This window comes from Taudactylus pleione, unplaced genomic scaffold (assembly GCF_031769625.1).
Source record: "Taudactylus pleione unplaced genomic scaffold, aTauple2 ptg000642l, whole genome shotgun sequence".
In the NCBI taxonomy this organism is placed as follows: domain Eukaryota; kingdom Metazoa; phylum Chordata; class Amphibia; order Anura; family Myobatrachidae; genus Taudactylus; species Taudactylus pleione.
In genome coordinates this window covers 1819069-1843185 of record NW_028285044.1, presented here as the reverse complement: position 1 = coordinate 1843185, position 24117 = coordinate 1819069, and the positions used below count along the sequence as shown (strand labels likewise).

Sequence of the window (24117 nt, the reverse complement as noted above, 5' to 3'; positions counted from 1 at the left end):
GCTTCTTCTAGTGTGGCTCAAGCATGAATAATTAGTGGTATTAATAATATGCTACACTTGTCATACTTAGCTTATACAGCCATGTTTGTAGGTAGTACAGTACATATGATGTATGGGAGCTGATGTTAAAATGGCCTTTTTCATATTTAATAGTGTGTATTTCTGTGTGTGTGTGTGTGTGTGTATATATATATATATATATATATATATATAATGTTGTTTTTTTTTTTTTTTTTTTTGGATATATAAAGCTCTGATAAGGAGATGATTTGGTAGTGTGGACTTGCTCAACAGTGAAACGTTGTGATTTGTTAGGAGAGATAATATGGATGTGTTGAAGTGACGTGTGTGTACAGTGTACATAGTAGACCAGGGTATATATGTGTCAACCCTGAAACTGTTGAGCCACCCTAATATCTTTTAAGCCTAGTAGGTGAACACTAGGCCAGATGTGTGTTTTATATATACTGAATAGATGGATAAGGCAAGTTCTTTTAGTAATTATGCTTGTGGTACCAGATTATTTAGACCTTTGCTAAAAGATGGAGTATAATAAAGTTAAAATTAGTGTAGCAGCGTGGATGATGATAAATGGGTCTGGAATTAAAACGAGGTAATTATCATGATAGCTCCAGGCCTACTTTTAAAATAATGTAGACCCTCTACATACTGACAGAGCAAGAAAATCAAACCTGTAATCACTGATTTTGTAATAATCCCCTTCACCATATATAGCGTACATCTTTCCAATCTGGTTAGGTAAAAAAAAAAGCTGGTGTATACACAGCTGGAAACCAGTGCACCTCCCAGGCAAACAGATTTGGGCCTTTAGTAAATGAGCAAAGGGAACAAACTTATACCCCTTTTCCGCCAAAAACCCGGCTCCAACCCAGGACACTGAGCACAGGTTGGAACCAGATCTTACTATTTTCACATTGGCCAACCCGGGTCTTCCGGCATTGCAGTGGATGCTTGGAGATGATGTAATGTTCAAGCGCTACTCAAGCCAGCCAATCCGCTATTTGAGACATGACTTGGGTCATGCCACTTGCACTGCACTGTTACCCGGATCCTTCCCAGGTTCAACCCAGGTAGCGACCAGGGTTGGCTTCTGTTTTTTTTTTTTTTTTTAAAGGACCTTTTTACACAGAACCGTAACCCGGGTTATTGCGGCAGTGGAAAAGGGTAATAATTTAGTAAAAAATTCTTTATTGATAGTGATGCCATCCCATTGTTTACAACAAGATTTTTTTTTTTTGTTGCCAATTGCAGACCAGTGATTCTTTTAATTAATCATGCATCTGATAACTAGTATCAGTACTGGTTATTCCTTGTTGTTTTTATAGCGTGCACATATAATGCAGTGGTCTAGGGAGAATATTGTGCCTCATTAGTCCCTGTCCCAGTTTACAATCTGTATTCCCTATCATATAGACGGATGTACAGATACAATGGTTCATTTCTTTTCAGAAGCCAATGAGCCTATTATGTTTTTGGATTGTGTGAGGCAACTGGAGTACCTAGAAAAAACCCACACAAATTTTTGGGAGAACATACAAACTTCACACAGAGGGAGAGCCCTGGCTGGAATCAAACCCATGACTTCAGTGCTGTAATGCAGTGCTGCCCATATTGGATTGTAGCGCTTCTGCTAATTAAATTCTACCTGAGTAGAGGCATATATTTTGTGGACGGAGCTAATATTCCTGAGACTTGTAACCATTCAGTTTACTATAAGTCAGTACCACATTTGTCATGCAGCACCTTAAAGATGTCCCTGGTGCTGAAGAAACTGATAGGCTGTCATACAGGTTTAGACCACAAAATGGATGCCTTCTTCATTGTATAAGTGACATGACCAGTTCACATGGAAACTTCTATCCCTAGGATTGCATTATGCCAGATATGTTTCTGCGAGTATTATTAATTTTTGTTCTTTGTTTTAATTATATAGAACAGGCAAAATATCAACTACTGTGGTTCACCAGAAAAGACCTTGGCCTGGATTTACATTCCCTTTATAGTTTAATAATACAATTTCACAACCTGACTTATTGCTGTACATTGTGTATGCTATATTGTGGTGACCTGTGGGCTCATACTGTATTTTCATGTATGCAGAAATGTTTTCAGTGAATCTATGGATGTGAAAGGCCGTGTTTATACTTTATATTGTGCAAATGTAATATCTTTCACCATGCTCTTGTGTGAGAATACAGAAGATCCCAATCGGTGGTCATGTCAGTCTTGTTTGCAATGGTTTTTTTTTTTTTTTGGCAAAACAAGTAAATTATTTAAAAAAAAAAAAGCAATTTTGAGTCTGTTGTTTTACTGTGCTAAAATGCTATTTTTACCCTTTCTAATTTATGTAGGATACAGTATGAACCTCCTACAACTACCCTAGAATAATATGTGAATATTCTTGGCAGGTTGATAGAAAAGTGCCTGATACAAGACAGCGATGCCTTTCTTGTATTGTCTACAGTGCGTTGCTTTTCTGGGAAGTTGTCATTTCTGTGAAAGTAATAATTAAGCCATAAAACATCAATTTTTGACAAGTTTATTTTAAGAGAAGCAAAAGAATAAAAACTGTTTTCTACAAGAATGTCTACAGTACAATGGCTGCTTATCTACTTCCTGTTATGAGACTGCTTTGGCAGTCAGAGGCTCAGAGCCAGTTAGAGGGCTCCCATAACACGTATGGCCGAGCAGATGTTACTGGCTTTATGTACCATCGTCATTTTGTTAATAGGGAAGTATACATTTTGTCAGTCTTTGTTTTGTAACATTGTCTGGTGTTGTGAAATTATTTCAGTTGTCACACAGAACAATATTTTAATATTTTCTGAGGATGAACGGCATGTTTTCCAGTTACCTGCAGCAGGAAGCGTATGTTAAATCTGTCCATAATGTTAAGATGAATTCATGTGGAAGGACCATTTGGACAGATCTGATTGTGTGGGGGGATTGGCAGAAAGGCTGAGTAGCTTAGGAGGACACTGCCAATGACCACACACACATTGTGGTGATCCACAAACCATATTTTCATATGTGATTAGGGAGTCTATTTACCAAGCCTTGAATCGAGATAACGTACCAGCCAACCAGCTCCTGTCATTTTTCACACAGCCTATGACTTGACAGTTAGGAGCTGGTTGGCTGGTACTTTATCTCCATTCACTTTATCTCCTTCCAAGGCTCAGTAAATAGACCACTAGGAGTGAGTTGCATCAAGCATTGCATTTTGCATGCAATGCATCCTGATACTCATCGCATGCATGCCAGTATGCATGAACAAAATCGCAAAGGACCGCTTTCCTGATAAGTTTTCCTTTGCGATAGAGGGACTAAGGGTTTATGACCCAGAAGTCCCTCTGCACATGTGCAGAACGACGCATGCTCCACCTGGGGGCTGGCAGTGGGCTGATTGGATCCCTATCGCAGAAGCCCATAGGCTTTTATTGGATGGCGTTACCCATCGGGTCCAAGCAGCTTAGTACATATGAGAAATGTGGTAAAACCCCTGAAAACGGCATTTCCGGGGATTTGACCGCGTCAGATCCGAACACAATTGAGGTAATTTAATAAGGTCTGGGTTCGCAAAAGCCAAAAATTTCCATAAATTTTGGTCCAGGATGTAAAGCTGCAATATTGGTTTTACCTGTAACAAAAAAAAAAAAATATCTGTTATTTAAAAACAAAAATGCCACTTTAAATTGCTCAGAAAAATCGCAAATTGTCACACCTGCAAACGTAGACCTTATTATGTCCCCACTAAGGTTAGGAGAGATCATGAAGTGTGATTGCTCTTTTGGGACAACAGGTCCAAATTGCATGCCAACTCTTGATGATTTATTACCAAAATGGTGCAGCCTCTTTGCAACCAGAAGAAAAATTTGTGACCTGCTGGGAGCCTGGAGAGCTGATCCATGGAGGTGTTTGTAGCTACAATTTTATGGCAGAATAAGGAATAGATTTTTCTCCTTCAAGTTATTGCAGGGTAAGATTCCTCTTTTGTATCCCTTTGAGTCAGAACAGTATCGAGAGGACAGGAGAACATTATATTTTGTATGGAGCCTCTGTAGCATGGAGTAAAAATTTTCGGAAGATGAAATCCTGGGGGGGGGGGAAACAAGCAATTGATGATAAAAAGCCAGCAGTCACCTCTAAAGATCTTTTTTTTGTTGTTGTTGTTTAATAGGCCTTTATCGGTGGCTGAAAACTACAAATCTGTTTATGACTAGGAGATCAGAGTAGTCTCGAAACTGGGCACTGGTTATGAGTTTTAAATGAGGAAATTATTCACTGGCGGTGATCCCTGCACCGCTATTTTTCCCACCTGTGGGACACTTGCAAATCTGCCTAGCGGGAACGCTATATATGCACTGCACCGCATACGATATCGCCTGATTGGTAATGCAGTACGGAGGCGCACAACAGTGCATACATACTAGACTATGTGGACGATTTGTCTTACCAATGTGTCTAAAATCATCAAATCGTCCACTTATCATCTAGTGTGTACCCAGCTTTAGTAATACATTGACCCGTATTCAATTCTCCGCAGTGGGAGACTGTGAAGTTCGGCAGCACACATCGTGGTAGTAGCACAGCACAATTTTTCTGTGCACCTGGAAAAATTGGTGATTGTTGGTGGTCACATCATGCCATTATTCCAGCGATGCTTACCACCCATCGCCTGCGATTGAATCCTTCTCCTTTTCCCAGGCGTTGGGCATACAATAGCAGATAAACCTAGATTAAAATAATTGAAGTAAGTTCCTATATGGTTACTGCATTTAGAATACATTAAAAAGGAGGGGTTTTATGCTTTGACCTATGTGCATTTAAAGACTTTGTCTATGTCACTTATGCTATTTTTGTAAGTTTATTATTCTTTAGTGCTCCTGTTAGTGTATTGTGTTAGATACAAAAGCCAACAGTCTCCAGTATCTTGTCCGACTAGTCAAGAAGAACAAGACAGTCTGCTTTTACCTGTGTACTGGTTGCCAGGAAAATGGTGGTTGTTAGCAAGATGTCAACATTGGTACAGTAATCTATGTTTAAGCCTTTTGTTTGTTTTTTCTCCTCCCATGGTTGTACCCCCATCACCACAGGATACAGATGGGAGGGATTTTAGACGGCTTGACTAAAGGAGAATCCTTTTAAAACAATCTGTTGAACATACCTGAGGTGAGGGTTATGAAACAGTAGAAACACTGTTAGACCATCCGGAACAGATGTCTTTTACCATTCACTATATGGGATGTCCTTTACTTGATTTATATAAAGTGTGGTCAAAATACCCAAAATATATGGGTAATTGTAAGCTTTATAATCATTTTACAGTCTCTGCAAATTAGTGTTTCTGGAAGAGTATGCTTTTCACCATAGAAACTTCATTGCTCCTGAATTGCCTTGTTTAGATGGAGATTCAGTTCATTCCGACATGCTTCCATGGGGTGTGGTATGAATGGTTGACATTCTTATGGTTGACCTTCAGAAACTGACAAGTTCTAAATGTCGACAGTCAGAATTTCTACATGGACGTTAGGTTGACGACCTATATGTCGACATTCACTTAGGTCGATATGGCTAAAATGTTGACTGTTAACATATTTTTGCTTATTTTAGACTAAATCTAGCAATCACCAAAAAAGCCATATGTCGACATTTTAAATGTAGGCCTCCTGAAGGTGTCGCAATTTTTACCATGTCAACCTAACGTCCATGTGGAAATTCAGAACCTGCCCAGTTGTGATGTCAGTGTCGGCGGTTCCTGCAGCCAATGTATGGGTAGTCAATGGGGTCGCCCATACAAGGGCAGATGTACTGATATATCGGCTGTGCTGCAGGGCCAAACTTATAGGTCTGTGAACAACATCGTTCAGACATATCGTCTGTACACACTCGCAGATACGCTATACAATATGTTGTTTGTTGACTGTATGAACGACCTGTCGCATAGTGTTTACCCAGCGTAAGCCCCACAAATGTTCCCCTTTTGCTTTCAGATGTCCTTTTTATTAAACTGTGGTAACTTAAGTGCTTGTTTTACTGTGAGGAAAGGAAAATGCAGTATGCATGGATTGCTTTATCACCAGACCCTATAAAATCTGAGGGAGAATCCTGATGTTGTGGATTGATTGAGCTTATCTTGTGTCTATAGGTGGGGACGAAAACAGAGCAGGGAGTTTGATGATACATAGGACATTTACACTAGAGAATACATCATAAGGCAGCCAAAATGCTAATTACCTCCTGCTAAGCTTTTGTTCCACAAATAATGAAAAATGTTGATGGCCGTAAAATATGTAACTTATACTGCTGTGTTCACTTGATGAGACGGACTAAGCAGCATCCGTGAAGGGAAGCCGTGCCATGTGATGGCTGAGGGAAATGAAGGTAGCCATGTGACACACACACAATTGGCTCTGAATAAACAATATATCAGATTACAGACTGATTGAGGTCCTTGTTCTACCTACACATATAAAGGCATAAATGCTGCCCAGCTGACTGCCAGTCTCCCTTCTCCTCCACACACCAGTCTGATATGACACATTTTGGATGTGATTGGAAATGTGACAAGTTTGTCAGCATCACGCACAGATCTGATCTGAGGCACATGGTATTATCACAGTCTTTATATCAGTCTGTTAAGCCCCCTCCGCCGATGATCTGTATTCAACTACATCATACAGTTAGCAGATTATTTGGTACAAGGACACATTTTAGCTGGTCATATTGGATCCAGTCATTTAGCATTCAAGCCGTGCCTCTGGCTTACATGGCACCCGATGCAGTATTATTGGCTAATGGCGTACAGCGCCAATGCTTTCTAATTTGGGGCAATACAATTGTTTTTTAGGTGGCTATTTGTTTTGGGCGTCCAGTGGAGCAATTCAATCGTTACTCTGTCCAGGCGCGGTAGTGCTGACATTTCTGCTCATACCCTCAGGAGGGTGTGAGCAAAAATCTGCGATAAACCCGTGTTTAGGGTGCCCAAACAGCAGTTCGGGTTCCCAAGCCAGGACTTTACACTGGTTTAGCCGTTCTACACAGTTAAACCCGATCTACTTGGGTGCTATGACTGTGATAATTAATGGGTGCCACGCACAGATATCGCCACGCACAAAACAATTGAATCGTCTCCTCATTCTCGGGTAAAACAATCATTACAGAAAAAAATGCTTTTCAATATTTTGGTCTCAATTTTATGTTGAAATAAGCAGATATCTGGGTACACACATCAGCGATGCAACGTTGTGATTATCGATTTATCGCATTGCTGTACACACTACACGATCCACAGTACAATGACGCAATACATTGTTACATGCTTAATAGAACTACACCACGTCGTCCGTCGCATTATTCCATTTGATGTCCAGCACTTCAGTTGGAAAGATGCGACCACACAATTCATCAAACGATAATTGGGTGTACACACTATACGATGGCTGTTACAGTCCATTGCGGATCGCAAGATTGACCAACATATTGTATAGCGTGTTCCAAGCTTTAGTCGTCACATTTACTGTAGTAGTAGTGACCCACCCATTGGAATCTCCTTTATGGAGTCTCCACATATGTGCCAAACATTTGCCTCCTTTTAGTGAACAGAAATATAGGAAGTTTGAAGGGGAAAAAAACAACATTCTATGGCTCAAACAAGTGTGGACATGTTCTGAACACTTTATTATGTTTCCTCATAGAACACTGGCTTATGTTTAGACAGTGAACATAGTTCTGAGTCGACTTAATGTTTTTATTCTTATAAGATGTAGACTACTGCAAAGTTGTTAACCCAGCCTTGAATCTTCTATTGGAGAGTTCACTGCAAGCATAACGTCAGGTTTATTTTCCAGCAATTTGCATAGCTAAAGTCTGATAACAATAATAATAATAATGTACTTAATATTGTGGGAAATTCTGTTATCTTTGAGGGCATGTAGCTCCTGGGTTAAGCCAGTTGACTGCATCACTCCTGCCACTTAAACCGGGAGATGCACCTTACTGCAACTAATGCCTGGGCCTTAAGGTGGCCATACACGGTGAGATTCAAAAGTTGGTCAGATCAGTTGTACGATTTCCCTTGAAAATTCTTCCCTTCAGATGCAGGACGATTTGTATTTAAAATGCAACTATTTCACATAAGACCATACGATTTGATCAATCACATCATGTGTGTCAATTCCTACACGATCAGTTGAGATCTCTCTGCAAAACCATCTGATCTATGATCCAACTAGACGACGGTGGGGACGCTCATTGGGGTCGCAGAAGACTCAATATACAACTCTTTTCAAATGATTGGTCTGTCTAACCTGTAGAAACTGCCCAAATCGTGTGATCAATCGTCCCGTCTATGGCCAGCATTAGTCGCGGTACACTGAATCTCCTGGCTTAAGTGCTGGGCGTGGTGATGTTACCGTACACATGTTATTAACACAGTGACTAGTCCCAAGGCGTTAGTTAGCGAGGATTTCTGCTCACACTTCATGATGGTGCGAGCAGAAATCTTCTAGACACGAGGTTACTATGCGGTCAATTGAATAGTCATAGCCCAGACGCGGTGTAGCTAAATTTCCGCAAAGCGAATTTAATTCCTCCCCTTTATAGCATTTCAGACAGCACTATAAAATCAGAAAATTTGACACTTCATTCCCTGACCTGGCGGAGCTTACAATCCAGTGTTTCTACTACAGGAAAATGTATACGTCCTCACTCTTGCCCAGTTGATTCAGCAGTCGGTAATCTTACTGGAGAGTTTTGAGAGGGGATTGAAGTGATGCACCCAGAGCAACCTCATGTGGACAGTGGGAGCATTTGGAGCAGCACAGACTATGTAATGGCTGGCATTACTGCCTCACATTACTGAGGTTGTGGGTTCAATTCCCACTACGGTCCTAACACTGTGAAGTTTGTATATTCTACCTGTGCTTGCGTGGGTTTCCTCCAGGTACTCCAGTTTTCTCCCACACTCCAAAAATATACTGTTGGGTTAATTGGCTCCCAACAAAAATTAACTCTAGCGTGTATGTGTGTGCATGAGGTAGGGAATATAGAGTGTAAGCTCCACTGGGGCAGGGACTGATGTGAATGGCCAAATATTCTCTGCAAAGCGCTGAGGAATGTGTGCGCTATATAAATAACTGATGATAATAAAAATAAAAGAAGCCTTGGGTTCATTTTATAGGCGGAATTCAATGCTTTTCGCCGGCAGCTGTCCCTCCTTCGCGAACAGCTGCCGGTGCTGGCATTTCAGCTCGCACCCCCCGGAGGTGGTGAGCTGAAATTCGCGAAAAGTTATCCGTTTGGGCGCCCAAACAGCACTTTTCATGATTGCGCCCAGCACTTTGGTCGGGTTTAGCAACTAAACCCGACCTATTTGGGCACGATATTCTGAATCAATTGAATATCGCCCTGCGATCTCCTGTCACTTTAGATGGGAGATCAGCGCGATAAAACAATTTTGTCACAATGTTGTAATTTATTTGCATGAAATTTTCTGTTTACCTATAAAGATTAAGAAGCATTGACGTCATAAAACGAAAACGTAGCCTTGAGGCTAAGTGAGATTGGCCTTGTTTGTGCAGCGCTGTTTACAAATTCTGCTGTAAAAAGTACTTAAATTAATTCTAGAAGACATGAAGGCCTTGCAAAGGAACTCGACTGTTTACATTTTTGGGACTGCTAAGAGGCGTGTTCTAGCACAGATCTAGCAGACACTGTTTTACATCACCAATTTGTCCCTCATTAGCTCCCCTCTACATAGCCAGATGATGGTAAACTGTTGTCGTCAAATAGCTGAGGGGCTACCCTGTGTCTATGAATCTGTAAGATATTTCCGTGGCAGTGTATGTTTTCTTGACCATAGCATGTTGTGTGATTATGCCACCAGATACAAATCTGCAAATTTGATTCAATTTCATAAAACACACTGGGGACGATTCAAATGTTAGAGCCGGCAGCTGTCAGTATCTGGTGCCCGACAGAGCTATTCAATTGTTGCTTTGTTCAGATATGATAGCTGCCGGTGCCAGTATTTATGCTAGGAGGAGGCGAGCAGAAATGTGCGATAAGTCCTGGTTTTGGGCTCCCAAACTGCTGTTTGGGGCACCCTAACCATGACTTTGGGCTAGTCTAGCCGTTTTACGCTGCTGAACACGGTCTAATTAGGCGCGACAAGAGCTGTAATTAATGGGCGTCCAAAAACAATTGAATTGCAACATTGGGCACTCATTAATTAGAAACCATTGATTCTGTCTGGGGAAATGTGTTCCAGTCCTTGGGTCAATTTGAAGGTGCAGTTAAATGCATACAGGCATATACTGTATAGTGGTGCTTACTGTACAGCTGACTTAAGTCTAGGACGGGCTGCTGAACAAATAGAAACTATTACGGTTTGTGACTTCCTTATGGGTATCTATAGTAAATTTATTATGTGTTTAGTGCTTCTGCTGGTGAAGTCTAGGAACCAATCTTCATATAAAATTCGAGACCTCATACATTTGGGATTACACTGCTGCAGATTGATCTAGCCCTGCAGAGGTACAGTAAGGGGCACTCGCTATATAGGTTCTTGGTACATTGTTAGTCATGCATTGACTGGTACTTAAAGGGATACCATAAACAGCGAGCCAGCAGTACACACCAGTGCTCACAGTGAATACTGGGTGGGTCATAGACACAAGGCAATAGAACATGCAGCTTTTATGGTCTGTGCAGCAGTCACTGCAAATACTTATGTACTTTGTCTGCTCATTCGTCATAGAATTCAATGTTCTGTTTATTCTGCAGTCAACACTTGATGAAAACACAAGTATATTGGGTTCGATTCCCACTTCAGCCCTAACTGTGTGGAGTTTGTATAGTCTTCCTTGTGCTAGCGTGGGTTTCCTCCGGGTACTCCGGTTTCCTCCCACACTCCAAAAATATACTGATAGGTTAATTGGCTCCCAACAAAAATTAACCCTAGTGTGTATGTGTGTGAGTCAGTGGTAGGGAATATAGATTGTAAGCTCCACTGGGGCAGGGACTGATGTGAATGGCTAAATATTCTCTGTAATGCGCTGCAGAATATATGTGCGCTATATAAATAACTGGTAATAAATAAAGGGTGGAATTCAATTCAATACGATGATGAATAGCCGCGGTAGGGAGCTTCCGGAGCTATTCAATACACTGTGATGTTTGTCTGGTCGGGAATTTGTTGTCAGAGAATGCCAGAATTGTGGTGGCCGTGCGTCTGTTAGCGCCGCATTAAGCCGGCAAACAGTTGCGTGCCAGGCACTTATGTCGGATTTCTCCTCGCATCCCCAGTGGGGTGCGAGAAGAAATACTTTAGCCGGCCAAACAGCGCAGTGAATTGAATAGCTTCGGGAGCGCCCTCCCGCATCGATTCAACATCGCACTGAATTGAATTCCCCCCTCCCCCAATGTGTACTGTATATACCCTAAAGTTTCTGTTGCCTAATATTTCTAAAAAAGTATCCTATCAGTTGATCTTTAGGTATGTTAGTAATGTCTGTAAATTGTGATTAATTCTTAAGGTCCCTACACACGGAACGATATTGCACATGATCCGACAGATTGGAACAATAATTCATTTGTGTATGCACGATATTGTGCATTGCGCGCTCTTGTGGGGCCGTCTTTCGCTTCACGTGATCTCTCTGCATGTTCAAAAGATCAGGCGAATCGACTGACTATTCCATGCAGCGCTATGGGGGGCACGTATCGGGCGTTTGTGCACCAGATCGCCCCATGTGTAGGGACTGCCCAATATGTCGGCCCTTGGATCGTCTGTCGCATCGGTGGGTACACATTGAACCGTGTGGACCTAGCTTTATGAATATTGGGAGATCCTACTAAATTACTTTGCTTGTTGTATGTAGGTGACAGACCCACTTTGTAGGCCTTCTATAATAGCCTGGTATAGGCTTGGTTTTGGCGAGTTAGCCCCTATTTTGTGAGTGGCAGTAATTTTAAAATGCAAAACAAAGTTGGGTTTGTTTAAAAAGTACTGATCTTACAGGCTATTACATAAGGCACCAACACTTGCAGCCATCCTTCTAGTACAGATAATAGATTGTGGATCTTTGGTTTTTGACTCTGGTTTGCAAAGCATTATGAATTTGATTTATATTCTTTTCTGACATTGTCAGTGTAGGTAATTATCCTCTGTTTTTGGAAACAGAACACGTCACTGTTATACTAAAGTCATTTATGTTGTGCAACCCACACTCTTCTACGAAAAGCAGTTTTAAACTGTCACGCAATGGCAAACAGTGTCTTTTAGATTGTTGGTTCTTTAAAACAATAATAAGCCTATATTTGCTTTATATGTGTTTATCACATTACAAATGTAGATAAGCCAAGCTTGTCAGAACTGGAGATATAATAAGGTGGGAATTTTTTTTTACTTTCCCTCTTTGGCTATTAGTGGTGTAATACCCTACTGACCGTTTTCTGATATGTGTGACGTCTTGTTAGATTAATCACTTGGGAGGACTCAGATTTCAGTTTGGGAGATGTCACTCACTGAGATTTGGAACATTACTGCATATCTGAACTTTTCTGATATCTCATTAGCTTTATTGACCGTTTTATAAGTTGGTTGTGCAAAATTCAATAAGAAAAATATACACAAGTGGGAATATTGAATAAACTACTGGAAATATATAAATTGTTTACAAAGAAGTCCTTAAGGGGCCTATCCATTAGCAGATCTTTCTAAAAGACAAAAGATTTATCTTTTGAAAATTCCTGGGGCTGCTATGACAGATATCTATCATGTACATGACAGATTTTTGCAAACGACGACCGATATTGCATGACATCATTCTGGGAGTGGATTTTTTTTTTGTTTCTATTAATTTTCATAAAAAAATCGTTCGTCATTTACCGCGACAGATATTTCTAATATCTGTCAGCGATAAACGATAATTGACCAACATGTTGGAGAGACAATAGACCCAATTTGTTGGCCAGCGGGAGTGCGCATTTTTATCGTTAAGAGCCTATCCATTAGCAGATAAATTGAACGACTGAACGATAAATCGTTCATCATTCAAATTTATCTGCTAATGGATAGGCGCCTTAAAGTAGAGAGAAAAAAAATTTACATACTTCTTATAACCCACCTTCAATTCATATAAAAAAAAAAAAAAAAGTTTAAAAAAACTCAATGGGCACGATTCTATTCAGCGTGATGTAAATAGCTCCCGGAGCTATTCAATACACCGCGCTGCCAAGTCCGACTAATGATTTCTTCTCTCATCCCCGGAGGGCCCTTCGCGCCGGAAAAACAGCCTCGCGCCGGGAAGTTAGGTCGGGGAATGCCCGTTATCGCGCCTAAACACCCTGTTTAAGGCGCGATAACGAGCCTTCCCCGACCTAACATCAGGATGAATTGAATAGCTCCGGGAGCTATCTCCCGGAGCTATTTACATCGCGCTGAATAGAATCGTGCCCAATTTATTTAAATGAATACTACCACACTCCTTTACTCCAGAGGTATAAAATGAACTAAACATATAAGTTAAAATGGGATGAAGGAAATGGAAATACAGGTAGTACATCTAAGGTCTACCCCCGGTGAAATTGGGCACATCCGCAAGTGTATGAATATACATATAGACACACAAGAAAATTCGTGGCTTTAAGCTGCAAGCACTCCAGTAACCTCCTGTGAAGAGAAGTTCTCCAAATGCAGGTAAATGGATAAGGCGGCACTCAGCTCTGATAAAGTTAAAATGTGCTTTATTTCCAACGTTTCAGAGACCAAGGGGTAAATTCACTAAGATTTGAGATGGTCCCGATTTTCAAAGTGATTAATTTCGCTTGTACTCGCCAAAATTCGGGTTTTTGCAAATTTAACAGACGATTTGAGGCTAAACGAGTTTGCCGATGGTGAAGCAGAATGAGATATCTCTCCCGAGTATCTCGTTTTGCAGGAGATTACTCACCCGATATTGCAGTGTTTACGTTCTGCAAATCTCACCCGAGCTAGCAGCCAGCACATATCAGTGAGATATGTGCTTGCTGCTTGTGTGTTAAAACTTGTAAAAAATAGATAAATGTTGTTTTAAAAAAATGACGTGAGGTCCCCCCCCAAAAAAAAACTATCCAGCCCCGGGCTTGCCAGCCTGACCTGGTTCTTAATTTACAAAAAATGTGTAGGGTTCCACTGTAATTACGAACAGGCAACCGGGACAGAGCTGGTTTTAAATATACGGAGAAAAAAAAATACGTGAGGTACCCCGTATATATAAAACCAGCCCTGGACCCTTTCTAACGGGGGACTGATGCCACAGCCAGGGGTGCCCTTTCACTGGGCCCCCCAGCCGCAGCATCAGCCCTGACCGTTAGTCAACCCATGCCAGGGATCCCTAGGGAGTTGGGGACCCCCCCAATAAAGGGGTCTCACCCTCTCCAGAGGGCACCCCTGGCCTAGGCGGATAGCCCGGGGCTATCCCCGCCACCCCTGGGTGGTGGGTTGATAGTGTTAAGTGTAGTGTAAAAATTAGATTTTTCATCATTCTTTACAGTGGAACTACAGGTCCCAGCAAGCCTCCCCCGCATGCTGGTACTCAGAGAACCACAAGTACCAGCATGTGGGGCATTAATGGCCCACTGGTACCTGTAGTTCACCTGTAAAGAAATGGTTAATAAAACACACAACACACTGTGAAAATAAAGCTTTATTGCATCATAAACACACTTACATACTCACCTGTTTCCAGATGTTCATGTCCCCTTGTCAACGTAAAGTATCCCATCGAATGAGTTAAAACAACCAACATTTATTTGATTAATTGAATATTTATAATCCGCCACAAATAGCGTAATTTCTAATCCGCCACACACAGCGTCAACGTTTTGGTTCTGCATGAGAATCTTTCTCAAGACAGGCGTGATAAGCAATTTAAACACTTACTAAAGACAAGACAAAAATACATCTGATCAGCACATTACTGGACACTGAAGAACGTATCCATGCTAGCCGCACCGGGCAGACGTATACGTGGAGCGCTGGCAGTTCTACAGTGTCCACTTATGTGCCGATCAGATGTATTGTTTTGTCTTTAATAAGCGGTTAAATTGCTTATAACGCCTGTCTTGAGAAAACAGCAAGCCGCAATGTCGGAGCAGGCGGAAGTGCTGTCAGAAATGGGGAAATCAGCCTGAACCCCTCCAAAAAAGATGCTCTAACATTGGGGATCAATGTAGATGTGCCCGAATAGCCCTAAAAAAGCTATTTGTGGTACTTAAGTTGTTTCAATAGCTTCTTATTAGCGTCTTTGAACAAGTGGTGAAGAATAGCATTATGCTGTATTTTTTGGGGGAAATAAGTAGTCCTGTCAAATTTGGGGTACTTGAAAATGGGTGCTAGCATATTTTAAAGTCTCTAAAGTGATGTTTAAAAAATCGTGAATTTCCACCGTCATACAAGCACCTGCAATTCCAAAAATACTTGGCCCCTTCTTAGTGCACCCCCAGAACCTTATTTTGCAAGTTTTTGAAGTTGTTCCCCCACTTTGTGCTTTTTCGCCCCCAAAATGAAAGTACTTTTTTGGGGTATTTGTTTTTTTTTCCAGGAATTTTTTTACACAGTTGTCCTTTGGGGGCTGTCCCAACGGTTCTGAGTGGTTTCCCCACTTTTGCACCCCAAAATAAAAATGTTGCACTTCTTTTCTCCTGTTATTCTTAGGCGAATATTTTTTGCCTATTACATTGCCTTGACTTTCCGTGTAGTCGAAAACCGTCTGGAATTGAATATGGAGATAAGCTTCCGCCACGCGAACAGCCCTGATCCGCGATACTTTTCTGCAGATCTCTGCTATACGCTTCTAATTGAATACGGCCCTTAGTATTAAAATTGATTTGTATTTGCTGGACTTATTGAACATGCACACTAGATGTACTCTCACATTGATTCTCTGACAGAGACACTAGGGGCAAAATTTACTAAGCGGCAGTTTCTATTTTATTTTAAACATCGGCGGTTTGGTGGCGGTTTCTATTCTATTCTAAACACCGGGGGTTTGGTGGTGGTTTTGCAGTGGTTTCTAAATTACAGCCCTGTTCTATTCTAAAATGTGTTTTGATAGCAGTTTTGGCCTTAGTAAATCTGCAGAAAGCAAAACCGCCGCCAAACCACAGTCAAAACACATAATAGAACAGGACTGTCATTTAGAAACAGCTGCAAAACCGCCACCAAACCGCCGGGGTTTAGAATAGAATAGAAACCACAGTCAAACCGCCGCTTAGTAAATTTTGCCCTAGATCTTGTCACATCCACCCTCTGATAAGAAAACCTCTCATGAATGGTTCTAGATGAAACTAGAAACTGTGGTGCTAAAAACCAGCCTGTCCAATAAAAATGGCAACAGTTTTTCGATTCATGCCTGATCATCAAGTGTAGTAACAGAATAATATATCAATCTCTCTATCTACCTCTTCTTAAAAGTAAACACTCTAAATATATGCGGTCGATTCAATTCAGCGCATTGTTGAATAGCTCCGGGAAGGGGTTTCTGGAGCTATTTAACTGACCGCACTGTTAAGTCCGACTAGAACCACTTAACTTGGAGAATGGCTGTTACTGCACCTTAAGCTGGGTGTTTAGTCGCCGTAACTGGCATTCTCCAACAAAAGTTCTGGTCGCTAAGCCGGAAAACAGCACTGCAGCCGGCACCCTAAGAAGGGCGCAAGCTGAAATCCTGTAATCGGACATAACCGCATGGTTAATTTAATAGCTCCGGGAACTCCTTCCCTGTGCTATTCAACATTGCGCTAAATTAAAACGCCTTTTGCGTTTGTACGTCATTATTTTGTAGCTTCAGTCATGCAGAATGTGGTTTTAGTGTGAAGGGCTAGATTTTAGTGATGCAAACTTGTTTCTTTATATGTATTGTAGATTGCCTAAAATATTACCGACATCACAGCCTGGGCTGCGCTCCTGTTGGCGAGACACAAAATGGGATTAGCACATTTGGTTTGTGCCAGATTAGAATTTAAAAATCTATACATCCTCTAGTTTTTGAAATGTTTGAGACTTAAAAGTATCTATTGGTCCAATTTTTATATATTGGTACAGTATATTCCCACTTATTTATAAGTGGGCTTATACGAATAACGAATTCTACCTATAATTTATTTAAGAGTATGATAGTATGTGGTTATATTTGTGACCGCATTAACCTAACATGGCAAATCGGGCAGAGGCAGTAATACCAGCCACAAACTTTTCACTACTGAATGAAAGTGAAAAATACTTTTGTAACAGTGGGCCTGATTCAGACCCGCTCGCAAGCGGGTCATTGGTGGGTCAGTGTGCACGCGCGAGCCCCGGAGCGAGTGCAAAAAGCACTCGCTCCGGTGCTCGCATCCAAAAGGGGTGGCTGTTGATGGTGATTGACAGCTCGCCCCGTTTGGAAGGTGGGGAGGGAGGTGGCTGGGCAAACGGAGGCGTTCCTGCAGGAACGCATGCCGTTTGTGGGCAGCCCTACTGACATCAGTAGGAGCAGGAAGTCCACTGGAGCTTGTGGCCTGGCCGCTCGCAATAGCTGTGGGTGGTTACCCACAGCCATGCGAGCAGCCAGGAGGCCGCACAAAAAAAAAAAAAAAAATGCCCTGATCTAGAGCGAGCCCTCTTTCAGAGCGTCCGGCTCTGAATCAGGCCCAGTATTCAGAATCCTAAATTGTACCCATTGGGGGCTCCCAGAGCTATTCAATTCAGTGCGCTGTGTGGTTGGAGAATGCCGGCTATCACGCCTTAAAAAGGGTGTTAAGGTGCGGTAACCGGCATTCTCTGACCAAAGTGCCGGGCGCGCGGCTGTTAGCGTTGCGCTATGCAGAAAGACAGCTGCGCCCCCGGCACTTTGGTTGGATTTCTCCTCGCATCCCCAGGGGCGGTGCGAGAAGAAATCCTTAGCCCGCCAAAACAGCGCGGTATATTGAATAGATTCGAGAGCACCCTCCCGTCGCTATTCAACATTGCGCTGAATTGAATCCCCCCCCCCTTAGGCCCAGATTTATCAACAAGTGATATTCTTCTTATCAATCGTTGCTAATCTTAAATAGTGCTCCAACCAATCAGCTCCTGTCATGTGTTTGAAAAATGACAGGAACTGATTGGTTGGAGCATCATTTAAGATTAGTAACGAGTGACAACAAGAATATCACTTTGATCTCATTGATATATCTGTGCCTAAGTGAGCACCAACATATTGTGGCCTGAAGCAATATTATTTATATTGAATACTGTCTATTCTTTATGTTCCTAATGCCTTCGATAATAAACTGCATTATTTATATAGGAAGATTGCATTTAGGCCCTCATTCAGAGCCGCTCGCAATTAGCGCTCGCTCGTTCAGAAAAAGGGGGTGGCTATTCAAATGAACCGTACGCTCTTGGCTATTCAAATGAACCGTACGCTCTTTGCGCCCCCTGGCCGCTCGCATCATACGTCATGTCCGCTATTTATTAGATTAATCGAGTACATCGAACAGCGTAACTGCTCGCTATTCTTGTGGTTGGTTTTTTCAACCGCTATTTTGCGAGCAGTTCTGAGTTAAAAAAAAACAAGTGACGTGGTCAATGACGCTGCTGCAATAATTATGCACTCCCTTAAAACGCCCGTTTTGACCTTTAAGCACGCCTGCGTTCTGATCTCCACTCCCCGTTTTCAAGCACCTTCCCCTGTTACCACCCACATACGCCTCATTCTGTCACTCAAAATAGCAGGCCCTCGCTATATAGCGAACAAACGATTTTCGGCCGCACTGACTGGTTCGCGCATGCGTACTAAAAACCGTACGCATGCGCAGATGTGCGAACATCGCTCGGAACGAGCGTACTGCCGCTTACGAGTGGCTCTGAATGAGGGCCTTAGTTCGGAAATTGTTAGGGTAGTGCTTTGTGGAAATTCATTTGTTTTTGGGTGCTCGTAGCTCCCATCTAAAGTGGGGCTGGTTATGATGGGCCTGCTCTCACACCCAAAATACACAGGAAAAGCGGCTTCTTCTGTGTAAAGTGTCAGGTAAGGTGCCCAAATCCGGGTGCTGCTGTTAAGGCTCCCAAAAGCCCAACTTTTGGCTTGCCTCTCAGGAGGGTGCGGGCAGAAATCTGCATTAAGTGATGGGTGCCCAAAACTGAATAGCTCCCTGTCACTTTAGACAGGAGTGAGAAACAATTGAATTGCCCCTATACTGTTCAACAGCTTCTGTGCTGACAGGATGAGGAAGAGTGAGCACCCCTTGTTATGTCACATGGGTGTGATTTAAGCATTACTGTTTGTAAAGCCCTACTACCCATAGTCCCAATCTTCTACCCTACTTTACAAGGTAGTGGTATGTGATGTGTAGTCAAAAATGCAAGATGAAATGTCGATGAAAGCAGGTGTCCAATGCAAATGTTTGACATTCGGTAAGCTATAATTTCTATATTCACTGTTGTGGTCATTGAAGGTTCCTCTTACCTACCTCTTTTTTAACTTACACTACACTCCATTGAACACCGCGAATGGGTTTCTAAAAACCTCAACTCGACCATAATGCACAAATGCAAATAAACGTGTGTGTATGCCAACATTGGAATCAATGGATTAGTGTCAGACCCATATACATCCTATGTACTAACATGAAATCACTAATAAATGTAATTTGCACATATATTGTAACGCCAGTGGGTTTGTGAGCATTATAAAAAAATAAAAAGTTTTCCTAATTTGGGTAGTAAAGTAGTCTTTTATATATAGGATATCAAGTAGTACATTTTTGCCTCTTGTATGAGACCTTGTCTGTATTTATTTCGGCTTGTTGAACAGGTCACTGTATCTGCAGAGCGTTTATCTGTTTCTAGGAAACATTCCATGTTGTGGTTTCTTAAGAGAGGAGGCATTAGCGTGTATGTATAGGGAGCAGTAAGAACAGTCATTACAACCCTTGGTCTGTCCTTCAAGTGATCTGATGAAGAACTGTTTTATGCAGGCATCCTCCCCTCCAAAATAAATAAATCTCTAGTGGCTATGGAGGTTCTCAATTATACTGAGGCCAAGTTTGTTTTGAGTAATCCAAAATGCATCTTTTTATTTATTTGTGACACATGATATTCAGGTGCATATTTACATACTTTCTCCCAGAACTGAAGTATATACACAGCTGCTTTGTGTTCTTGTCTTGTGATGTTTGAATGAACACTGAATAAATCTTGATGTACAGTATGTAATTATCAGGTAAACCTGGGTACAGCGTCCCTGCACTCTTGACACTTCCAAGAGGGAATTTGCAAAATAGGCGCTATAGTGTGTTTTTACGCGCTACAGCAAGTTGGGGACCCGGCTTTTAAAACTCAGCGGGTTCCACAGGAAGCGCAGACTGAGTGTGCCGCTGGTGGCATCTTCTTCACCAATCACCGCCGGCGGATTACCCTCATCCGATAGCTGCCGGCAGCGACTCCTCAACCAATCGCTGCTGGCAGCTTCTGATTTAATTGCCACCTGACACCCCCCCTCTCCCTTCGTGCCCGCGGCGCCAGCGCTTTCTCCAGATGGATGGACTCTGCATCCACCGGTGAGACAGGGACAGTGGACAGGAGGACTCGGGTCCTAGGCTGCTGGGGGGACTCTCAGCATGTACAGGGGATGTGCTGCTGTGACGGCTGGTGACAGAGGAGACCCTAAGCTCAGACAGGTCAGTCACTTACAGCCTATGGTCATCACTGTGCAGTCTCCCCCTCCGACTGTGTGACCATGTGCACTCCCTCTAACCCTCTCTGACTGTGTAACTGTGGCCATCCCACCCCCCGTAACATTGATTTTGTGACTGTGCGCACTCACAGACAAGACGCTTGTACACACTGGCCGACGGGCACCCGATATATTGGACGATCAATTGATCGGCCAGTGTGTACCCATCATAACGGTGTGCAGCCCCCCCCCCCTTATCCTTACTCTGTTAAAGTGTTTATCCTCCCTGACTGTGTAACTGTGTGCATTCCTTCCGTAGCCCTCGACTGTGTAGCTGTGTGTATTTCCCATTTACTGTTAACTGTGTGCACAGCCTACTTTACCCCAGCACTGCCTGTCCCTAACCTCCTCCTTGCCCCCAATACTGCGCCAGCTCTTTACCCTGACCCCCACCCTACCGTTAGCACTGCCTGCCCCTAACCTCTTCCTTGCCCCCAGCACAGTCGCAACTGCGGTCTCTACTGCCCTCTGGCTCCAACTGTACCCCATCTTCTCCCTGCCTTTATCCCCAGCTATACCCCAACTGCTGCTTGCCCTTAACCCCCTCTATACCAACTGCTACCTGTCCTCACCACCCACAATATGTGATGGGACCCAAAAACAGTGGCGTAGGAACCCAACTTTATAAAGTGACGGGTCCCTGGGGCCCACAATTTGTTTTGCTTAGCGCAATCACTGTGCCATTCTGAAACACTGCGCCGCATCTGCTGGCCTCGCAAGTTTATCCACGCATCTTATCAAGCTATGGAAAAGCTTGCAATGTTAGCGCTATTGTAACTGGCCGATATGGGTCATTTCATTATAACTCACGTTACAAAGTGACATAGCAAGTATATGCATGTCTATCAACCGCAAAAGGAATTTATGGGAAATTCATTTTATTTACTGAGAAAATAAGAAGACAAGTCATGATTTTAAAAAACTGGATACAGGAATTGCTAATTGTATGCTATGGCACTTTGTAACGTGAGTTAGCTTGGAAAACCCATATGTGCACAGCCGGATATTGTGGCACATTGCACAGATTTGGATCCTCAAAGTGTGAAGTTGTTGTTAAAGCTCTGCCTGACTGCATATGTGGCTACTGCAGAATTTAAGGTGGTCTCCAGCTCAATGGAAAGACAAACTTATGTTGGTTTAGGGACTGATTATTTCTCTTTCATCCACTAGGGGACACTGGAGGTGCTTACGCTGGGGTATAGAGGCGTGGATAACTGGAGCCGGCACTTTAAATAATTCAAAAGTGTGAAGCTCCTCCCCCTCTATGCCCCATCAGCCCTCAGTTTAGAAAATGTGCCTCTAGGAGCTGGTCACATTATGCTGTGCTCCTGCAAATACATTTATTTATTTATTTATTTTATTTTATTTCAAAGCATCTTTTGCACTCCTATAGGTACCCTTCGCCACCTATCTAAAAGGTGGGGCCTGGGTACCTGGCGCCCTGGTGTTTTAGCAAACACCAGGAAGGACTGCGCAGGGCTCATTCTAAAAGAGCTCCTGAAAGCTCCTTACCGCCACAGCAAGTCTTCACACAGAGAAGAGAAGACTCTGCTGACCTGCCGAGAGAGAGGGACCTCCGGGGACACGCAGTGAGTAACATGCTGCGCATCCCCCGGCTCCTGCCCACGTGGTTCCCGTCCCGCTGTGTCAGGGAAGCTGTGTGTACTCAGTACACGCGGCTCCCTGCTTCTCCCCGCTGACCAGCGCTAGCACATGCTGCGCTGTGTTGTTTATCATAGCGCTGTTGAAACAGAGCTACACCCGGCTTCCTGCTTCTCCCCTCTCCCCGCTGATACACGCGGAGGGGGAGGTAATGGCCAAATAGCTGCCATAATCTGAGCCCTTAGGGTATGTGGAAGGGGGCGGAGCCTAATCAGTGCGGGCTCTATTCCCCCTCTCTCTCCACTATACGCGGCAAGCAGCTGTAGATAACAGCGTGGCTGCTGTTTTTTAACTGTTTAACTGTTAAATGCCTGGATCTCTCCCTTACACAGGAAGAGTGCTGCAGACATACAGAAGGCTGGATTCTCTGGCTCCCCATTCCAGATAAGCACAGAAGGCTCTGGTACAGAGACTGTGCATAATACACTGGGGGTGCAGGGAATCCGATCTGTGGGAAGGGAGTGGGGTGTGCTCCTCTGTGTCCTATGCCAGCCTTCTGTTTTTCATTACTTCTGTTTTGTACTCTGTCCCTCTGTGTGTGGTGACTGTGTGTATCCATGTCAAACAGAACAAAGGCATCTCAAAAGGGTGTTTCTGTTTAAGGTGTAACATGCTGGGTCCACGTTATGTGATGCTTGTATAGCAATTGATCCACCTATGGCTCATACTGCCTCACCTGCGCCTACATGGGCCGCTGACATGGTAGGAGCAATGACTGATTTAACGTCCGAGTTAGCTGAGGCACGTAAGTCTCAGCCTCCCTGGGTTGCTGGGCTAACCAAGCCTCTTGACACCCTGGCACAGGTAATGGATACAGCTGTGTCCGCACCCTCCACTTCCTGGCAAGGACCGACTCAAAAGTGTCCTATATCGACTGTTCTCCAGTTAGAAGAGTCTGATGAGGAATTCCTCACTACTGAGGAGAGTGAATTGGAGGAAGCGTTACAGGATGAGACCCTTCTAGAGCTGGAGTCCATCTCTCCAGGGGTAGAATCTCTAATTATTTAATGAACGTTTTTTCTGTTCTCACTACATCTTCAACAACAGCTCTCACTTGCCTGGAAACAACCGGATAAACGGTTCCAAATTCCGCGCCGGTTTCCGTCTAGCTACCCTTTTCCATCATCCATGATGGAGAAGTGGGAAACGCCTCCTCCAGTAGATGCGTCCGTCTCCCGTCTCTCTAAGAAGACCACGCCCAGTACCGGGAGCTACAGTACTAAAAGATCTTTCGGACCGTAAATTGGAGACAACGCTAAGATCTATTTATACTGCAGCGGGTGCTCAACTTAGGCCCACTCTTGTTACGGCGTGGGTTAATAAGGCAGTGGTTGGCTAGGCTGACCAGTTGATTACAGGTTTGGACTCTGGTATTTCCAGAGCACAGTTATGCCTACTAGCAGAACACATCCGTGTGTCTGCAGTTTACCTGGGAGAAGCGTCAAAAGATATCAGTCAAATTAGTGCTTGCATATCTGCTTCTGCTATTTCGGGCCGCAGAGGCCTCTGGTTGCGTGCCTGGCATGCGGACGCTGAATCCAAGCGTGTGGTGGAGAGTTTACCATTCAATGGAGACATGCTGTTTGGCCCGGAATTAGACAAATGGATATCCCAGGCCACGGGGGTAAATCTTCCTTCCTCCCGTCAACTGCACCGGCTCCCAGAAGATCTTACTCTGGAGGTAGAGCCAGAG

The 24117-nt window shown here is 43.2% G+C and overlaps 1 protein-coding gene across 3 annotated transcripts in view; it reads left to right on the top strand.

The window, feature by feature from the left end:
* CSNK1E (casein kinase 1 epsilon) overlaps positions 1-24117 on the top strand; it is a 72634-nt gene that overhangs the window by 931 nt on the left and 47586 nt on the right. The window lies entirely within an intron of this gene.